At 40.8% G+C, this 19,432-nt stretch overlaps 1 long non-coding RNA gene across 1 annotated transcript in view; it reads left to right on the top strand.

The window, feature by feature from the left end:
- Positions 1–10,549: 10,549 nt before the first annotated feature.
- The window catches only part of LOC119873915, a 29,901-nt gene continuing 21,018 nt past the window's right edge, over positions 10,550–19,432 (top strand). The window contains exon 1 of the long non-coding RNA XR_005366803.1: positions 10,550–10,724. This is a non-coding gene — a long non-coding RNA (uncharacterized LOC119873915). The remainder of the gene's footprint in view (positions 10,725–19,432) is intronic.

Genomic DNA, 19,432 nt, shown 5'->3' with positions numbered 1-19,432 from the left:
TGTAGGGATTAACATGGGAGCTTTAGAGCCAGACTACCTGTTTTTACATCCCAGGTCTAACACAAATACCTTCTGGGTATGTTTCTCAAGCTCTCCATGCTTCAGTTCCCTCATCTGTAAATATGGGGATAACACCTATGTTATCAGGTTATTAGGAGGACTAGATGAATTAATATATGGAAAGTTCCTGAAATTTAAAATGATACCTGGCATATAATAAGCTTAATAAATGTTGGTTATTGTTGTCACACTTAGTGTCCTCAGGGTCACAGAGTAGAGAAAGAGAGACAAATAGGAACATAACTGATTACAACCCAATTGTGATCAGTTACAACAGGTAGTTCTGTTGGTTAAACATACACATTCTCAGTAAGAATCATAGCTCATTATAAACTGAGAACACACATGAGTTCTCCACGGAAGTGAAAACTAGCACGTGGGTGCTATTCAGTGGCTCAAATGACACCCAGGCAAGTACTTGTTAAAAACAAGATTCAATTCTTCTTAGATATTCAATTTTCTTCTCAAATTTTGCACTATCATCTTAATGATGATCTTTTGCAAGTTTATTGACTGGTAACACCTCTTTTATATATGTGTTCTGTTATTTGAGCCTTATACCATTATTTAAGTTTTCCAGTGTGTTTATCTTATATCTAGATTGTAAATTACTTTAAAATAGGAAAATCATCTTAAATATCTTTAAACTCCCACAATCTAAAGCCATGCTAAAAATCTTTGCTGAACGAGTGAATGAGAAGCCAACTCGGCTAGGTTGGTAAGCAAGTTATATCTCTTCTTAGCATGTATTTACCTAATTGAATTGCCTTAGAGTTATATGAACTAAAAATGTACCTCTTTCCCCTTATCTTTTAATCTCAAGGTCAGGACATTTTATAATGGTTTTAGCATTAGCCCAAAGGCACTCATATCAACAGATTAGAGTCCGTTTGGCTAGAAAAATGAACATTAGAATACCCAAGCCAGTGTAATTATTGTCTATCTCTGCCTTGTTCTGTGGCCGTAGAACCCCCTGACAGTCTGTTCCTTATTATGTGCATCAATAAAGAAGACAATCCCTGACATATTGTTACCTACTATAGAGAGGAGGAGGAAATGCTTGCATATGCTGATAGACTTTCAGTTCTGCTGAAGAAAGAACGCTTGAAAGTCCCCTGCTTGGAGTTGGAAGGGCAGTTTCTAAATCCCCAAAAGAAAAAGAGAAAGTAGGCTCACAGGGACTGACTCTACATGGGGTCATTAACAGGGTTCTTCAGTTCATTCATTGGAACAGATCATTTAAGTCAAGAATAACACAACCACACCATGACATCATGCCAAACACCCATAAGTCTAATTCTATTTATGTTTCAGTTGATTCTGTAAAATGCAATTCCAGAAGAGCAAAGGTTTTTGCCCAGTCAGTTATTACAGAAACAGGAGCGTCACTGCTGTTTAGAGAGAAGTTGCATGTAATTAAAAATGACCTACTGTGAAACTCAATAAAAGTAAGGATCAGTAATTTGAAGCGTTTCTCAGTTTTTACTAAGTTTTTTTTCTCAACTCCAAACCAAATAACCATTCTTTGTTTGCTAAACAGATCTTAAATATGTAATTTTGTTGGCTCTTTTTTTTCCCTTGGTATTGGCAAAAATAGGGCTTTTGGAAAAAAAATTATTTAACTGGTCTCAATTTTTTGTTCAAGGTTAACTTTGCATTGAAATCTGACTGCAAGCAACAGGTCATATTTCACTTAAATAATGGCAGGTAGCCCTATATTAGAGACATTCTCACATAAAAGTTTCACATTAGGAATAATGCATTCTGGGAAATAATCAACTACCATAAAGAGGTCAAGTAAATGGAAAGTGGAGCTCTGATCTGCAAACCAGACTCAACAGCCTTCATTTACTAAGGCAGAGGGATGAGTGGAACCATGCAGGGCCAATGTGTGAATATGCATTACTCAGAAGAAATGTGCTAACTCTTGAATGTTTCTAAATCAATTTTTGATTAATATATAAGATGCCTTATTTATATTAAGTATCCAATATATAATGAAATGTATTTTATTGTGTCCATAAAATTCAAAGCACACTTGACCTTTTTAAAAATAATCTAGTGACCAGTCTCAAATTGTTGCCTCATTTCCTTTCTTTTTTTTTTTTTTGAGGTAAAAAAAATTACATATAGAAAAAAATGCACACATATTTAATATACAATGAGTTTTGATTAAAAAATGAGTTTTGATAAAAAAAATTCAGCTATATAACCATCACCACAATTGAAACATTTCCATCACCCCAGAGATTCCCCAGTGCCTCCTTCTAGTTAAGCGCTCCTGTTTACCACTGTTCTGATATCTATTACTATAGATTTGATTATTCTTGCAAGTATAGTAGATATTATTTTGTGTCTGACTTCTTTCATTCAACATAATTCTTGAGATTTGCCCATATTGTTGTATGGACTATTAGTTCTTTTTAAATTTGCCCAGTACCATTGCAAAATACGAATAGATCAAAATTTGGTTATCAATTTTACTATTTCTTTAAAGATTTATTTTATTTATTTATTTATGATAGACAGAGAGAGAGAGAGAGGCAGAGACACAAGAGGAGGGAGAAGCAGGCTCCATGCCGGGAGCCCGATGCAGGACTAGACCCCGGGACTCCAGGATCGCGCCCTGGGCCAAAGGCAGGCGCTAAACCGCTGAGCCACTCAATTTTACTATTCATGGACATTTGGGACATCAATTTTACTATTGATGGCCATATTAGGCAAGCTTGAATAAAGTTGGTATGAACATTCTTGCACATGTCTTTTTGTGGATACTATGTTTTCATTTCTCTTGGGTCAATACACAGAAGTAGAATATTTGGGTCATACTGTAGGTGTATGCTTGATTTTATAAAAACATCGTCACCTTTTCCAAAGTGGTTGTACTAATTCACACAGTTATTATCAAAAGATAATGATTCCGATTGCTCCATGTTCTTGCCAACTCTTGGTGTCATCAAAATCTTTAATGTTATCCTTCCTAATTTTCATCTTCCTCAAAAATAATGATTTTGAGAACTTTGTGTGCTTATTGGTCATTTGTATATTGTCCTCTGTGAAGTGTCTATTCAAGTCTTATTGCCCATGACAAAAAAAAATTTGCCTCTTTATTATTGATTTGTAGAAATTCTCTAGATGTTCTAGATACAAGGCTTTTGACATATATGTACTGCAAATATTTCCTCCTACTATATGGCTTGCTTTAACATTTTCTTAATGATGTCTTTTGATGAGAATAAATTATAAATTTTGATAAACTACAATTATTATTTTACATTTAATGCTGTTTGTGTAGAGGGTCTAAGAAGTAGGCTTTGCCTACTTCAAGCAAAAAGACATTCAAGATTTTCTCCTATGTTGTCACTTTTTGCTTTTAGCTTTTCAGGTTAGGCCTATTATTCATTTTGAATTAATTTTTATATGTACCGTGAGGTAAAGATTGAGGTTTATTTCTTCCCATGCATTTATCCAGGTGTTCCAGCATACCTGTTAAAAAGATTTTCCTTTTCCCATTGTGTTGCCTTGGCAATTTTATCAGAAGTCATTATATGAGTGGGTCTATTTCTGGTCCCAATTCTGTTTCATTCATCTATTTGTCTATCTTTACAGCAACACTATACTTCATTATTATGGCCTTAATATAAGTTTTGAAATCAGGTAGTTTGAGTCCTACTTAATTTTTCTCTGCTCTTTCAAAATTCTTTTGGCTTTAGGGCTTTTGGCATTTTTATGCAAATTTCAGAATGACCTTGTCACTGTCTACAAAGAATGATGCTGCAATTTTAAATGGAATTGCATTGAATTTATAGATCAATTTGGAGTAATTTGGCATCTTTAACAATATCGAATCTTCTAATCCATGCTCATAGCATTTCTTTTCACTTACTTAAGACTTATTTGATTTCTCTGAGCAGTGTGTGTGGTTTTCAGTGCAGAGGTTTTGCACATATTTTGTTAAATGTATCCTTTATGCACTTCATATGTTTAATGCTACCTAAAAAAGTATTTTTCAAATTTCAATTTCCAATTATTTGTGACTGGTATATAGAAATGCACTGGATTTGCGTATATTGAATTTGTATCCTGTGACATTGTTAAATTCACTTATGAGGTATTTTATAATGTTTCATAGATTTTTACAATAAGCATCTACATTGCCTGTGAATAAAAAGAATTTTACTTCTTCCTTTCCACTTTTTATCTTTTTCCCCTTGTTTATTGTACTGAATAGATTATATAGTAAAATATGGTACATAGAGGTGCAGAGATCCTTGATTTGCTCCTGACCTAAGGAGGAAAAAAACTTAATGTTTCATGATTAACCATGCTGTTAATTTTCAGTTTCTTACAGATGCCCTTTATTAGATTAAGGAAGTATCCTTCTCTTTGCAATTTGCTGAAAGTTTTTATTATGAACGGATGTTGTATGTTGTCAAATGCTCTTTATGAATCCCTTGGGCTGATTATATAGTTTTTCTTTTTTATTTTGTTACTGTGGTATATTGTACTGAATGATTTTAAATGTCTAATCAACTTTGCACTCCTAGGATAAATTTTCCTCCTAGTATTGCATTAATCTTCCTTAGATATTACTAGATTTGATATGCTAATACATTGTCAGAGAATATTACATCACTGTTTATGAGACACATTTATTTGTGATTTCTTTTTCTTATAAATTTTTTCCAGGTTCTGGTATCAGGATTATGCTGGCCTTGAAACAAATTGGGTCAAGAAGTGATGTCATCAAGATGGCAACATATGTCATTCTTGACTTTTCTCTCCATTCATAAGAAGAACAACTAATAACTGTTCAAGAATAAAAGATTGCTTAGAGAATCCTAAAACATAGGAGGTGAGGCTGAAGCCCCCCCCCCTGCCCCCACAGCTGAGAGACCAAGATAGATGCATTAGAAGGGTAAGAAGAGTGATTATAGGTTGACCAACTCGCCCCTCCCCCAGGAGAGCACGACACCACTCAGAGAGGTCTCCATTTGGCTGTTTCCTCCAGCGGGAAAAGAGAATCCAGGGGAGACAACCTTATCCCCCCTCCAAAATGGGGTTGCTTTGTGGGAGTCTCTGATCTGATGCCACAGGAATTACAGGGGAATATGCAGGACTGAACCACTGGGAACCCGGCTGTGATGAAGGGCCAGGGGAGTTTGTAACAGCCATCACATGGATATTGGCAGATGGAGTTCATACCCATAGTGCCCAAGTAGTAATCCCAACCGGAAGCTTTCCTCATCTGCAGAAACAAGGCAAGGGTGCATTCTGACCAGGTACTTTGGTGGGAGGCACATCTGCCTGATTTGGATACTCAGATGAGAAATTTTACTAGCTCTAAAACAGGATCTTCCCACACTCAAGAAAGAAGCTGCATCACAGCCCCTACCCACTGTGGGGAATGTCTTCATGACCCATCTGACCAGGAGAGCTGGTTGGTGACAATGAGAAGCTGTGTAGCTCAGCAGGACTTAGGCTGATAGGCTGCAAAGCAAAGCCAGTGGCCCTCTTTTGGCCAGGAAACTGGGGATGCAAGTCAGCTTGAGTTAAAACAACAAATAGAACAGAACATAAAATAGCTCATATTGTCTGAATCACTTATTGCATGGTTTGCCTCATGACGTGTGCTTTTACATCAATCTCATCAAAACCTCACAACCAGCCCATGAGGTGTCCATTTGACAGAGAAACAGAGGCTCAGTTAAAGCAAGATAACATGTCCCATGTCTACAGCTGGTAAGTGGCAGAGTCAAGACTGCTCTCTGCTCTACTGCAGTTGGAATCACAGAAAACAAACCTTTTATTCATTCTAAAGAAACCGACTGAATCCTCTTGTCAAGGCACTGGGATTCCAGGAAAATTTAGACCTGGTGTCTGTCCTCAAGAAGTTTACCATCTCACAGGAGAAAGCACGAAGTCCCCAGTGATTCCAACTGTTGTATCAACTGTTTTGACAGAATTATCAATTCTGCAGAGAAGTGCTTCACCCCTCTTGCGGGTTGAAGTATATGGGAAGACTTCCTCAAGAGGGGATTTGGGGAGAATGCTAGAGTAATTAGGTAAAGAAGGGGCTAAAGGCCATCTAACAGGCTTTTAGCCAAACCCTGGATACACATGGAAAATACGTTGGGTGGGGGAGCTTTTTTTTCTTTGAAAGAGAGCATGTGAGTGGAGTGGGGGCAGTAGAGGAGGAGAGAGAGAATCCTAAGCAGGGTCCAAGCCCAGCATGGAGCCCAACACAGGGCTCAGTCTTACCACCTTGAGATCATGACCTGAGAAAGATGATAACTGACTGAGCCTCCCAGGTGCCCCGTGGGTGGGGGTGGGGAGGATGGCTAGGCTTAATTTGATCAGTTGAATCAGAATCTCTGGGAGTATGACCCAAAGATCAATGCTTTAAGAAGCTCACCAAGTGATTCTAATATGCATCCAAAACTGAGAACCACTGCTCTAATTGATTACTAAAATAAATTGTCAGACATAATGATCATGTAACTCAACTGGGGTAAGTTGTTAACAGCCTTTGCTAAATTTTCCTGATGAGTGGAATCACCTAGGCACTTGGGTCAGCGGGGGCCAAAGGATCAACATCGAGGGCCTCTCCCTTGAAGAATTTGTTTCAGTAGGTCAGGTAAATTTGAGATACAAGATGAATGGTTTGCAAAGTGTTTTCCAGGGGATTCTGCAGCATTGCCTGAGAGCCTGCTAAAAATGCAAATTCTTGAGCCCCATGCCAGACCCACTAAATCAGAGGTTCTGGGAGTGTAGCCCAGCAATCTGCATTTTAGAGTTCATAGGATTCTGATACACGCCAAAAATTTGAGAACTACTGGATAGAGAACTGGGTCAGGGCAAAACCAGGGGTTAATCTGCATAAAACAAGTTCCTTTACTTGTCTGCAGCTGTGGATTGTACTTTTAATCCAGGCCTTTGGTTAAAGGCGGTGTGAATGAATCAGTGCCCTGTATTAGTACTCTAAAGAACAGAAGGGCACACTTTGGAGGTCGGTGGCCAGAAGCAGTATATCACTCATTTAAATATCATTAAAAACCCTGTTTCTGCTAGGGACGAAGCTATTAGAGTGACTGCCATTAAAAAAAATCAATCATCCTTGCAGAAAGTTGTACATGGGGTACCTTCAAGAAATTTTAAGATGGGGGGCAGCCCGGGTGGCTCAGCAGTTTTAGCGCTGCCTTCAGCCCAGGGTGTGATCCTGGAGACCCAGGATTCTGTCCCATGTCGGGCTCCCAGCATGGAGCCTGCTTCTCCCTCTGCCTGGGTCTCTGCTTCTCTCACTCTCACTCTCTCTCTCTCTGTCTCTCATGAATAAATAAATAAAATCTTTAAAAAAAAAAGAAATTTTAAGATGGGGAGAGGCTATAGTGGGCAGGGGGTAGACAAGAGTCAACAGATTTGATTCCTCTTTTCAAACTAAGGGTGAAAAATGTGTTCCCAAATTACACATTTTCAGGCTGTGCACAGAAGCCTTGTTTTGCTCCAGGAAAGTTTAAAGTACCCAGAGGGAACATCTTGGCATAGCGTTTGCTGTTATCCATCTGGCTACCTCAGGTGAAGCCATGTGCACACTTGAAGCCACTGGCAGGCAACAGGAATTCAGGTTCAAGTTCAAGGCCAGTGCACAGGGCCACAGCTTCATAGTCTTTTCCTGTGACTTCTGCTCTCACTTTAACTTTTCTCCTCTTTAAATCCCCTTACAAGCAATAATGTAGCATTTTCATACAAACTCAACAGAAGACATGGAATCAGCTCATGGACTTTGGCTCAAGCAAATGCCAGGATGAACACTGTTGAACTTTTAGACACAACATCAGGTTTTAATTTTGTCCATAGGAAGTCATAATCAATCCTGCCCTCCGGAAGCTAAACTGGTTGACAACCCCTGGAACCACCTTACAGGTTAGAGTTCAAGTCCCTTCAGATGGAAACTGGTATCCTCGGCCTCATCTTCACCACTTCCCCTCATTTACAAGAAACCTCTAGCCATTACCTGAACACTGCACATTCTCTCATTACACTAGGATGTGAGTTTTATGGGAACCCGGCCTGGGTTTTAATTGCTGTTTTATCCTTAATGCCCAGGACAACATGCAATAGGTATTTAAACAATATGTAATGTTCTCTGTCTTTTCCACACTCTGCTCTGTCCCTGGGATGTGCTGTGCTCACTCACAAACTTGGCAAATGCTTCCCTGGCCAGTAAGTTACAGTCACAGCCCAACATAGGCAGAGGAAGTTCTTTATTGCAGCTCTCATAATGCTGTCTTAGAAGTATTCACCTTTCAACCTCCTCTAATATATTGTGAGGATCCTGAGGGCAGGAACCAACTCTTTATTAATATGATGACTTCAGTGAATGATTCCAACATGGGATCCCATTAGGATTCTGTGGTCTATGACCTTTCTAGGACTTCAGGCCAATTCTTAACTAGCTCTGTCATTCAGCAATTCAGGTCTGGGGAAACGCTGAGGGTATAGGTCAATACTGGATAAACAGGGTGGAGTTAGACTGGGTCTGAAGTGGAGAGAAGGCCAAAAGCTACCACTTTGATGGCATCCGCTGTTTCCAGGCACTGTGATAGCAACCATATTAGTTATCGCATGCAATTTGATACTCTGGATTGGTAAATGTACAGACCTGATTCCACTAGTTCTGAAAGGAAAAAGAATACTAAAACCGCATTATTCTGAACGATTATACTTTTTAAGCATGCAATTTATGAGGCATAAAAGAAACACTTTTCTCAATCTTTTTGTATAAATACAATTTACAGTGAGACTTCACTAATTTAGACTCATGAGAAAGTCATTTTGGATTAATGCAACTATAAATTACAGAATATGCTTGAAATCCATATGAGTAACACAGGATGTTTTTGGAATCACACTATTTGTAGGAAAAAAAGATTAATAATTGGTATACTAAAGAGCCCCTCTCCTCAAAACACACAAAAATTGTGCTACAAGCTTGTCCAAATTAGCAGCACCAACTGTGTTTATAAGTAGTTTCTTCTCTCATGTAAGTAGTCTGCTTGTGTGTGTGTGTGTGTATATATATATATATATATATATATTTAAGATTTTATTTATTTATTCATGAGTACACACACACACACACACACACAGAGAGAGAGAGAGAGAGAGAGAGGCAGGGACACAGAGGGCAAGCAGGATCCCTGCAGGGAGCCTGATGTGGGGCTAGATCCCGGGACTCCAGGATCACGCCCTGGGCCCAAGGCAGGTGCCAAACCACTAAGCCACCCAGGGATCCCCTGCTTCTATATTTTTTAATGGTGGGTTTTGGAGGAAATCCTTTGCTTCACTAACAGTACAAGATAAGCTGGAGCCTGGGGCGCCTGGGTGGCTCAGTGGTTGAGCATCTGCCTTTGGCTTAGGTCATGATCCTGGGGTCCTGGGATCGAGTCCCGCATCAAATTCCCCGCAGGGGACTTGCTTCTCCCTCTGCCGTGTCTCTGCCTCTCTTTCTGTGTCAAAACAGAAAACAAAACCAAAACGATAAACTGGAACCTCAACCTTTGGGAAGGATTATTGATTCTGAATTTCAGTTGAGGTTTCCCTGTGTTAATATCACATGACAAACACCCCTGGGCACAGCACAGAGGAAATAAGACCTTTGCAGCATTCAGGAGTCAACAGATTCTCTTTTCTTAAAAAAAAAAAAAAAAAAAAAAAGGAGCTTTTACACAGCTCTGCCCCCTGAGGCCCTGCAGGCCTGTGGGAGGTTGGGGTGGGAGAGGTAGAAGCATCCACACCCCTTCTTCCCACCATCACTTCAAGGATTCCTCAGGTTCCTGTTGCTTTACAGACACACCGGCTTGTACGTGAGCAGAGGTTCGAACACGGCATCCTGTGACAGAGAGAGAAAGTTTGAAAGCCACACTGTTTTACAACAACGACGAGACATGCGGAGGACATCTAGGCAGGGGGAAAAAATATTACACTGATGCATAACGAGGCCCCGAGAGAGTGACATCTCCGCAGGCCAAGGCTAAGTGCATTTCACGGGTGTGCAGCAAAGGGGCTGCCTCACGGGGTGGAGGGCCGAGGAGGGGCCGCGGCCCGGGGGTCACCCCTAGGCCGAGCCGGGAAAGGAGAGCAGCGCCGCAGCGCGGGAGACCAGGGCGCGCTCCTCCAAGCCCGGGTCACAGCTGCGAATGGACTCCAGGCTCGTGAAAGGAGTGCAATCTTGCTGCGAAATCCATTAGCGGTCATAAAAACGCCATCCTTCTCCTCATTAGGCAGGACCGTTCTTTATCGTCTTTGGTTTGGGCGGCGTCAGCGATCTCACGCCCGCCCAGCGGCCGCTCTCAGCTCCGTCTTCCTCCCGCGCCTCCCGCCGCTCCCTTGGGGCTCCCGCGCGCCCCCGGCTGGCCGTGTCCGGAAGTGCAGGGCGACTCCCGGGACCCGCGCGGTAGCCGGGCGCGGCCGCACGCGTGGCCAAAAGGGGCAGCCAAGGTTCCCAGGTCCGGGGGGCGGGGGGAGGGGGGGGCATCCCAAACCCGGGAGGCCATGGGCCGGCTCTGAAGGAAAGGAAGGCCTACACCATCCCCCGCAGATGCTGGAAGGCCGAGGAGCTCTGCTCGCTGGGAGCCATGAGAGTCTGGAGAAAGGTCTTTAAGGTAGGCAGCTCAAGTTGAGGTGGGAAGCCTGGCAACGCTCTCAAAAGAAGAAAGTAGCACTTTTTTTTTTTTTTTTTTTTTTTAATCTCCAGTGTTTGCTTTGTAGGTGAATATTCCTTGATCGTTTCTTGATTACTTTAAATGTCAAAACTGGTGCTTGGCCTAGGGACTACCCAGACCATGCTAAAGTCTTCCCATACACCATTCTTTGGCATTGTTTGAGGATGCTTGGTGAGTGGGAAAGACCAAAGTGTGAGTTTCTTTTTCATTTTTTTTAAGGATTTTATTTATTTATTCATGAGAGACACACACAGAGAGAGAGAGAGAGAGAGAGGGAGAGAGAGAGAGGCAGAGACACAGGCAGAGGGAGAGGCAGGCTCCATGCAGGGAACCTGAGGTGGGACTTGATCTCAGGGACTCCAGGATCATGCTTTGGGCCCAAGACGGTGCTAAACCACTGAGCCACCCGGGCCGTCCAAAAGTGTGAGTTTCTATGTTGTCTGTCTTTATGTATTAGGTTACCATTATTAAATGAACTTTTAAAATTTTTTTAAAGATTTATTTATTTATTTATTTATTTATTTATTTATTTATTGGAGAGAGAGAGAGAGAGAGACAGCATGAGCAGGGGAGGAGCAGAGAGAGAGGCAAAGATTAGAGGAAGAAGCCTGCTCCCTGCTGAGTAGGGACTGAGTGCTCAGTGCTCAGTGATCAGGACTAAATCCCAGGACCCTGGGCTCATGACCTGAGCTGAAGGCAGATGCTTAATGGGGCCACTCAGGCACCCTGAGCTTTCTTTAATAGGAACGGTATTCAGATAACTTCAAGCCCAAGACATCTCATTAATGTGGATCTATCTCCTTAATATAAATATATACAAGCTCAACTATAAAAGTGAGAACAAAATACAAACGTTTGGTAAAATTTTAATGTTAAAAATTAAATTGCCTGTTTCAAAGAGCACTTTCTCATTATAAACCTTCCAAGCACAGGATTTATTTTATTTTATTTTATTTTATTTTATTTTATTTTATTTTATTTATTAGCATTGTTCCACTGCCTTCTGGTTTCTAATGCTGCTAATGAGAAGACTGATATAATTCTGATTCCAAGTTCCCTGGAATATTTGAGGACTGTCCCAATTTACCTGGCATTTTGAAGTTTCACCAAACAGTGTGCTTTGGTGTGGATCTTTTTTTCATTTCGTAAGTTCCAGATTTCTGTTCCTCTCTGGCCCTTATCAGCCTCGGCTCTGAGTCCATGGGCCTGCTTTTGCAGCTTCCAGTTATCTGTGACCCCTGCCGATTCTTACACCTAGGCTCTATCGCCCAGGTTTGGCAGCCTCTGCTTTGCAGCCAATTTTGATGCAAGCTAAGAGTTCCAAATTTGAAAAGAGTAGGGCATCCTAATCACTGTCCCATGATTGCCTTCCCAGAGAGAACATGGCAGGACTCAGAATCAAGCCAGTTTCTTGCACTCTGCTCCTGAGATCTCTTTTCTCATCCAGGAGTTCAGTTCTAAGTGACAACTTCTTTAATAACAAGGTTATTAATACCTTTATCTACATAGCAACATTACCTGCCATTCCAATAGTAGTTGTATGGCACTTCTGTAAAACTTTAAAACTGGAACGCCGGAGTGGCTCAGCGGTTTAGCGCCTGCCTTTGGCCCAGGGTGTGATCCTGGAATCCTGGGATCCAGTCCGCATTAGGCTCCCTGCAGGGGGCCTGCTTCTCCCTCTAACTGTGTCTCTGCCTCTCTCTGTGTCTCTCGTGAATAAATAAATAAAATCTTAAAAAATATATAAAACTTTAAAGCTAACTTTAGATATATCAAATGCTCTCTACTAAGTCATTTTCCCTCCCAATGGAGAAGATACAAATAGCCATCGAGGGGAATTTATAGAGGAAAAACTACATATGGAGGCAGAAGTGTGGCAGCTCAGAGGCCAAGCACTGCAGTCAGACCTCCTGGATTTGAATCCTGGCACTCAGGCTTGCTAGCTGCAGGACCTTGTGAAACTTACCTATAACTCCTCCAAGCCTCCATTTCACCATCTATAAAATGGTGATAATAATAGTGCTAATATCACATAGTTATTACAAGGACCAGACAAGATGAGTGTACATATTGCGTAGTAGAAATGACAGCTGGGACTATTGTCCTTGGTTGACACTAAGTGTGGGCCTGAGCAAACTGCTTACCCCAGTCTTGTTTTTTATACTTGGAAAATGAGAATCCTTCAAGTGCTTGCTTCAAGGGTGTTACAAAGAACACATGTTTGCATGATCATAAAGCACCTACCGAGGGCTGGACCCTGTAAGCACTTAATAGAAGTTAGTTAACTATACACACATCCGTGGGCATCACTCTGGAGTCAGATATTCTGAGCTGATCGAACCTGGTTTTCTGAATCAAAACTCAGTGCCTTGAGCTTCACAGTTACTGTTACTGAATTCAGAGCAGCTCCCCACTCCTTTTATTTTAGACCTTTCCTTTTCATCGTTTGATTTTGTTTTCTGGTATCACTTTCAATTAAGAAGGAAGACTCTCTCAAGGACTTGTGGACCATATTTCTTTTTCTTTTTTAAAGATTTCATTTATTTATTCATGATAGACTCAGCGAGGGAGGCAGAGACACAGGCAGAGGGAGAAGCAGGCTCCCTGTGGGGAGCCCGATGTGGGACTTGATTTCAAGACCTGGAGATCACCCCCTGAGCCAAAGGCAGACGCTCAACCACTGAGCTACCCAGGCATCCCCATATTTCTTTATTTTTACACTGCACTGGTCTTGGGCATTTTTCGTATTTGGTCTCTGGCTCCCTATGTGTAATTGCTGAATCCCATGCCCTCCCCTTAATTCTAGCCTCTCCGGAGTTTACTTTTTAGCCTAATCATCATCCTCATCCCACTTGTTACCTCCGCTCTCATTGCTTCCCTGGGAGAGTGTCCTGGCCCGGAGAACCTGGGCCCCCTTTGGAGCCGACTCAGACTCCAATCGAGAAACGATGGCTTAGCTGAGTGGAGGCTAAGTCAGGCCTGCAGGCCTGTTTTTATGATGCTACTTTATCATACGCTGTTAAAGAAAAAGGTAAAATAGGAAGTGGAACTGAATGATAAATGCTACCAATAAAACAATAGCATCAAGTCCCTTGCTCCAAAAGGATACCAAATGACCCCCGAAAGACTTTGACTGAGGTTCAAAGAGCTCCTATTTCTGAAATACCAGGTACAGTATTTTTTAACAGAGTAAATAGAGCCCAAGAGATAGTCATTTAAACATGTCTCTCCCTTTCCCTTCAGTTAAGAGGAGCCAACTTAATATATTTTTCTTCCAATTGAGCTCAGGGGACCCTGTTCACTACCGGGGGGCTATAAAAGGCATTTAGGAGGCCAGCCACCAGCACAAGACAGATGGCAGGTTCCGCCGCAATCACAGGTTCATCTGAGGGATGCTTATTAAGCTCGTGCCATTTTCCAGCGCCTTTTGACACACATCCCTCTTGAATTTGACCCCTTTAATTTTTGTGTGGCAACTCGCAGCTCACAATGCCTTGGGGCTAGTTATAATAAGTTCATGTCTGAGATTACACATCTGATATTTATAAAAACACAACTACTCCAGAACTTTCTCTAGGCAGGAAATGACAAATCTTTGGTAAGCTATTTTCGGGACTTAAAAAAAAGGCGGGGGGGGGGGGGCGGGAAGCTGGTGATGAACTAACCATTGAGAGTACAACGATGTTGCCTTACTGCATATTGAAACCAGTCCCTTCTAACAAAAATGCCAAAAGCCATTATCTATACAATTTAATACTGTGCAGTAAGTCCTTGGCAATCCCCAGTAATCTGCGGCATTACATAGTACTGCACCGGGTGGGACATGAGATAATACGGGCTGACTTAATTAGACTTGGGGATGCCGGGCACATCATGACTCTGTTAGTCCAACTTTGTTAGTTCTCAATGAATTCCAGTTGGAAAATATGATCTCAGGTGATAACATTTCCTTAACTTTTTTGTATCTCCTTTTATTACATCAGAGCAGCCTGGTGGTGGTGGTGGTGGTAGAGATGGTGGCCAGTGGCAGTTCTGGTATGTTTTCTTTTAAAAAGTATTCAACTTCAGTGTTTGCCAGAAAGCATTATTTAAGCCTCGGAGATACAAAGTCTCCCAAAGCAATGCTGTATTTTTAGTTAAAGGCACAGATCTTTAATCACCTCTAGAATGAATGAGAGAAACAAAAAGCTTCACCATGATTTCTTGGTCAATGGTGACCTACTATAAAATGCTCGGTTCTGGCTCTGTGAATTATTCAGACTAGGCAGTCCAGAAAAAAAACCTAAAGTTGATCAAATGCATGACTAAGAACACAACTTTATGCCATACTTTAAAACAGTTTATCTTTAATTCATTTTTTTCTATTTTTATTTTGTAGATTTCAAACATATAAAAAATTGAAAGAATACAGTGCAACATTAAGATTCTGTCATATGTACTTTGTGTTTATATACATCCATGTATAGATCCATATGTAAAAAATATATACAGGGCAGCCCGGGTAGCTCAGCGGTTTAGCGCTGCCTTCACCCCAGGCGTGATCCTGGGGACCTGGGATCGAGTCCCACGTCGGGCTCCCTGCATGGAGCCTGCTTCTCTCTCTGCCTGTGTCTCTGCCTCTCTCTCTCTCTGTGTCTCTCATGAATAAATAAATAAAATCTTAAAAAAATAAAATGTATACAATATAAAAAATTTCTATAAACTTATATATTAAATGCCATTATCACACCTGAGAAAAATAACAATGACTCCTCAATATCATCTAACATCTAGCTTATGTTAAATATTTGTTAACTGTTACCCAAAAACTTTTTAATAGCTTGTTTATTTGAACCAGAATACAGTCAGGGTTTGCACTCGACATTTGATTGTTATGTTCATATAGTTTCTTTTAATCTAGAATAGTCTGTGCAGCTGTTTTGTTTGTTTTTAAAGATCTTAACCGTCTCAAAATACGAAACTAGTTGCTTTGGGGAATGTTCCGCATTTTGAATTTGTCTCATTGTTTCCTTGAAATCAATATCATTTAACTTGGTTTTTTAATTTCCTGGATTTTCTGTCACTTAGGAGTTAGGCCCAAAGACTTTTTTTAGGTATAAGTCAGGGTACTTCACCAACTATGAATTTAACCTTATATTGCATTATTATTGGAAGGTGCCCACTATTAGTGATGCTAAGTTTAATCACTTAATTAAGGTGATAAGGGACAAGTCTCTTCACAGTAAAATATATTTTCTTTTTGTTATTACATTACAAAAAACTATAGCAAATTTGGTGTTACTTAATATATTGCATTTAAATCATTATAGATTCATCTCATTCAAAAATTAACCTCAGATCCATGAGTGAGTTTGGAGTGTGTACATGAACTGTTTAAAGTTGCTTGCAAAATGTTATAGATATGCATATACATAAAGAAGATGAAATTAATGCAGTTTTCAAAAGGGATGAAGATACGAAAGTGACTAAGAACAATGGTTGCAAGTCAAAATGTTCATTCTTGAAGGCTATTTTAAAGATTTATTTCATTTTATTTTTTTAAAGGATTTATTTATTAGAGAGAGAGAGAGAGAGAGAGAGAGAAAGGGGAAGAGCAGAGAGAGAGAGAGAGAGAGAGAATCCTCAAGCTGACTCCCTGCTCAGCAGGGCTCAATCCCAAGAGAACCTGAGATCACGATCTGAGCTGAAATCAAGAGTCAGATGCTCAACCAACTCAGCCACCCAGGTGCCCGTAAGGATTTTATTTTTAAGTAATCTCTACATCCAATGTGGGGTTCAAACTCACAATCCTGAGATTATGCTCTACTGACTGAGGCAACCAGTGCCCTCTTGAATTCAGTTTAATGCCATCCATCTTCTTTCTCCTTACTCTGGCAATTAGGGGACAGAGTAATGAGAATTTAAGTAAATTCTACACCCACCCTGGGGCCCCTCAATAAAGCTGATGATTTTCTGACATGTGGCCTCATTGTCACAATTAATGAACTCATCACCTTTGGATGGTAAAGCTGTATGTATGACCCATTCTTACTGTGACCATGACAACATTTAAAAAGCATTATTGCAACAGGAGCATGGGGGTACCTGGGTGCTTCAGTCGGTTGAGCATTTGCCTTCAGCTCAGGTCATGATCCTAGGGTCCTGGGATAGAGTCCCACAACAGGTTCCCTATTCAGTGGGAGGTCTGCTTCTCCCTATCCCTCTGCCCTGCTCATATGTTTTCTCTCCCTCACTCTCTCTCTTTCAAATAAATAAATAAATAAATAAATAAAATCTTTAAAAAAGCAAAAACATAAAATAGTTATGGCTAAATATAACAAGAAATGTTCAGGACCAAAATTCTGTGGGAGAATAAATTATTAAAAAAAAAAAAAAGAAACAGAAGCATGGCATACACATGTACTAGGGGAAACAAGTGCATGAGAGGAGGTGTGGCAGGGAGAGAGTCAGCTAAATCTGTGATCTAAGCAGATCTTGGTACTGATAAGAGAGAGGAGAGGAAGAGAAGGTAGAGGAAGGGGAAAGGGGGAGGAGGGAAGAGCAAAGAAGGACATAGAAATCTAATATCAACAAGTGAGAAGGAGCATGGCACAACTTCTTCCTTCTTGTATGACCCATGGGAATTCCCATAAAACATTTGTTTAGTTGGCCACCCCCTATTATTGGTATTCTATTGGGTCTTATTTATCACATGACTTCATTGTGCAAAGTTCTGTTCTTGGATAGGGGAGAAGGGGGTGCTGAGCTCAGCTCAGATTGCCCTCTGCACCCTGCTGACTCTTGGGAGATTTTGCTAGAAAGGTCCCAAACATCCCCACACAGCCTTCTCCCTCACCAAGTCCAAGATGGGCCCAGCCTTCTAGCCCTGCCACCAGGTAGCACCACCACCACTAGACTTCGTGGCTCCTTTGTGCAAATGTGGAGAATGGCAACCAGTCTGGGCAGATGAATAAGACAAAGTAACCACCCTGGTCAGACACTCCCAGATTGGCCACCAGAACCTGGCAGGATCTTGGCTCTCCTCACCCACGTGGCTGGGCACTACTACTATTATCTTTAGCACATTAAACAAAAGACCACAATACGTAGATTCAGGACAAACAATTCAAGGAAGAACTTCCTTTTCCTTCTGTTTCCAATATTAGAGAAAACATGAAGAATTCAAGTTTATAAACATACTCCTGCTAAGTATCCCACTCCACTAATAAAGTAGATGCTTTCTGAACTTGAAGAAAAACCACTCCACATCAACCTGGGATTCAGATGATTTTTGGCGTGAAATTTCAGGTTGGCAATTACAGGTATTTCATTCATATTGGTTCATTTATCCCCAATAATGCCTCTGTGTTTTATAATGAAAACCTCAGTGCAGGAACTCTCTCCATAAGCCCATGCAGCTGGATGACAACTTAGATTCATGGTCCTGGGTCTGGTAACTGATTTTTCCTATTAGCTTTAAGGAAATATTTTCTCCGTTATTTCAAGTTTAGTACAATTTAATATGGCTATTACAATATATCACCTCCTCCTTCACTCTACCCCCAACCCACTTTTGGCCGATTAGAAGCACTGTATTCCTTATTTAGTACTTGCAAATCTTTCAGTTGTGTAGTCTATGTAAGTAACTCATGCAGTGTCTAGAACTAAGGCCACTCTCTGGGCCGAAAGTAATGCATCCTGAGAATAACTAGTTAAGCAGAAGTATTTTCCTTCCTATATGGGCCAGAGCCCATATTGCAATCTTGCAAAGAAGAAGAAAAAAAAGACCAAATATCACATGAGGTTCTCAGTATCTGATTTTCCCCGTGATTCTTCCTTTGCTCACTCTGGCACATCCAGAGAATAACGGCAAGGTCAGCAGAGTTCATCTTCATAACCACAGAGCCCTTTTTATGTACCTCTCAGATTAGCCTCTGAACCAGGCACCTGGAGTTCTCTTGTTATCAGTAGCCCCACTACACTGGCCTTGATCCAGGAAGCCTTGTTTTTAAGATGATGGTTGCCTGTCTAGTCAATTAACATGATTTTACAAGTTAACAAGTCTCGAGTTATTAAATACATCTGCCTCCACAGTGGTAGACACTATGAATTTTCTAGATGAACAGATTGTAAGCTGTAACCTGTAGACCAACTCTAGTTTGCAGTTTTCTTTTTGAATAGAGTTTTATTGGAACACTTAGTTATTTGTAAACTGCTTTCACGTTACAAAGGCAGAAATGAGTAGTTGCATCAGACACTGTATCGTATGGCCTGTAAAGCCTGGAATATCTACTTTGCGACCCATTTAACAAAACAGAAATTGCCAACCCTGATCTATACAATAGCAATCTCCTTACTTTTTGGTGTACAGAACCCTCACCATCTGGCATTCTGTTACTGATATATCTTACCTATTAACCTATCTGGGCACTACCTGCCATATCCCAACACAAAGGAATGATTTCAAGGGTAGAAAGTGCAATCATCCTTTAAGGCTTCTGTGATAACCTGACTATAATAAATAACCTGCCTTCTTTGTGACCATACAGTCCTATGAACTTATCCACCGTAAGTGTGATCCAGTCCATTTCTGGATGCCCTTTGCATCTACATAGAATCCACAGGATAGTTATTTCCTGTTTTCATCTTTTTGCAGAATGAAGAAGTGG

This window comes from Canis lupus, chromosome 11 (assembly GCF_011100685.1).
Source record: "Canis lupus familiaris isolate Mischka breed German Shepherd chromosome 11, alternate assembly UU_Cfam_GSD_1.0, whole genome shotgun sequence".
NCBI classification, from domain to species: Eukaryota; Metazoa; Chordata; class Mammalia; order Carnivora; family Canidae; genus Canis; species Canis lupus.
This window is presented reverse-complemented; position numbering and strand designations above follow the sequence as displayed.